The 2405-nt window shown below is 30.4% G+C and overlaps 1 long non-coding RNA gene across 1 annotated transcript; it reads left to right on the forward strand.

The window, feature by feature from the left end:
• The first annotated feature begins 213 nt into the window (after positions 1-213).
• LOC127902661 (uncharacterized) lies at positions 214-737 on the forward strand. The gene is made up of 2 exons (XR_008055091.1): positions 214-296; positions 383-737. It is a non-coding gene; the product is annotated as an uncharacterized LOC127902661 (long non-coding RNA).
• Positions 738-2405: the final 1668 nt, after the last annotated feature.

Here is a 2405-nt window from a genome sequence, read left to right on the forward strand (position 1 = left end):
TGAGCCATTAAAAATTGTTTCTGAAAACAACCACATTTTGGCAGTTCTGGCCACATTTTCAAAATTAAATTAATAACTTTTTAAAAAAAAAGACTGTTATTGCTAATAGTTTGTCTTGGAATTACCTACGCCCCAATCACCCACCTTGGCACTCTCGTTTACTTCATTCTCTATATATACCCCCCATGCGTATCGTATCAAACCAGAATCAAGAACTCGCAAACTTCATTACTTTGTAATTTTGATTCCAAAGTGAATATCTTTTCAGTTGAAGATTATGGAAACTATCTGCGCAGGTTTTTAGGCTAATTTCAGTTGAATATCATTTATAATTCTTATTTTAATATATTTATGATTAATTTTTCTGTTATGAAATTTTTAGGTAATAACAATTGGTCGGAGATTATCATCCTACTACTATTTCCTCTTCTCAGCACTACTGATGATGATAATGTGAATGATAATCTTGATCTTCTTGTTGTCCCTCAATATGGGAGAAACCCTAACTACACTGGTTAATTACACTTATTCTTTTGTGTTATGTTTAATTGAATAAAGTGATGGGTATTTTTACCTATCGTTCTGCCAATTATGTGACTGTCGGTTTGGTTCAATTCAACTGATAAAATCTCTTGAGATATATAAGAGATTTTATTTGTTTATTTACGTGTATCGTGTATTCCTGAAAAAGGAAATAAATGAATAAATATTGTTGCTTGTCTATGTGTTAACATTAATTAAGTTTGTCTATCCTTGTTAGCTTAATTAAGCTTTCTCTTCTTGATTATCTTTTACTAAAACAAACTCCAAATAATGGTTAACTAATTCTTGGAGCTAGCAAGTGATCTTGGATCATAATTTATTAAAATACACAATGCATGTAAATTTATAATTTCAACCTTTAAAATAGCCATGCCGTTTAGTACGCTTGGGCTAATGAACATAATCTTCAGCCATAATCACTATTAATTTGTTAATTATTTTGTTAAATAATGCGAAGTTACAAAATTTTTTCATATTTGTTGATTTTGGTTACCATTTTTTGAAGACTTTTTGGGAACAAGGATTAAATGCATGCATGATATTTGGCTATAAATACCAAGCCATTTATTCTTTGTTCCCAAAAAGTCTTCAAAAAATGGTAATCAAAATCAACAAATTCGAAAAAATAGAAAACCATCACATTTTTCTCCATGCAACTTCAACAAAACCGTGCCACCAACCTTGCTTTTTGAAATTGGTAAACCCACCAACTTTACCTTTTGAATTTGGCAAGCCGACCAAATTTGTTTCTTTCAAATTGGCTTTGAAATTAGCAAGTCATTATTTGACTTTTCAACATTTGTCTTGGAATTACCTACGCCCAAATCACCCACCTTGGCACTCTCGGCTACTTCATTCTCTTTATATACTCCACATGCGTATTATATCAAACCAGAATCAAGAACTCGCAAAAGTAACTTCATTACTTTGTAATTTTGATTCCGGAAGTGGATATCTTTTCTGACTTGAAGATTATGGAAATTAGCTGCGCAAGTTTTTGGCCAATTTCAATTGAATATATCATTTATAATTCTTATTTTAATATATTTATGATTAATTTTTCTGCTATGAAATTTTCAGATAATAACAATTAGTTGGAGGGGATCATCCTATTATTTCCTCTTGTCAATATTACTAATTATGACAATGTAAATGACAATCTTGATCTTCTTGTTGTCCCTCAATACGGGAGAAACCCTAACCACACTGGTTAATTACGATGTTACCTTTTTGTGTTATACTTAATTGAATAAAGTGATGGGTTCTATTATGTGACTGTTGGTTTGGTTCAATTCAACTGATAAGATCTCTTGTATATCTCAAGAGATTTTTTAATTTACATGCATCGTATTTTCCTAGAAAAGAAAATAAATAAATAAATATTGTTGCATGTCAATGTGTTAACATTGATTAACTTAGTCTATCCTTGTCAGCTTAATTCAACTCTCTTCTTGAATATATATATATTCTATAAAACAGACTCCACATAATGTTTAACTAATTCTTGTAGCCATCAAGTGATCCTGGATCATAATTTATTAAAATACAGAATGTAAACTTATAATTTCAACCTTTAAAATAGCCATGCTGTTTAGTGGGCTTAGGCTTATCAACATGATCTTCAACCATAATCACTATCAGTTTGTTAATTATTTTATTAAATAATGCGAAGTTACAAAATTATTTGAATGTGGAGTCAAAAACCTCTCATCATATATATGGTCTTATCATCTGAACATTATTTGTCAATGATGATGCAGACGGTCTATTAATCAGTGTATTGAAACGTTAAATAACTTCAATTTAGCTTGTCTTGCAAGTACAAAAATTCAAGCCGCTTTGGTGTCTGCGTATTAGATGGT

Source organism: Citrus sinensis, chromosome 5 (assembly GCF_022201045.2).
Source record: "Citrus sinensis cultivar Valencia sweet orange chromosome 5, DVS_A1.0, whole genome shotgun sequence".
Taxonomy (NCBI): Eukaryota; Viridiplantae; Streptophyta; class Magnoliopsida; order Sapindales; family Rutaceae; genus Citrus; species Citrus sinensis.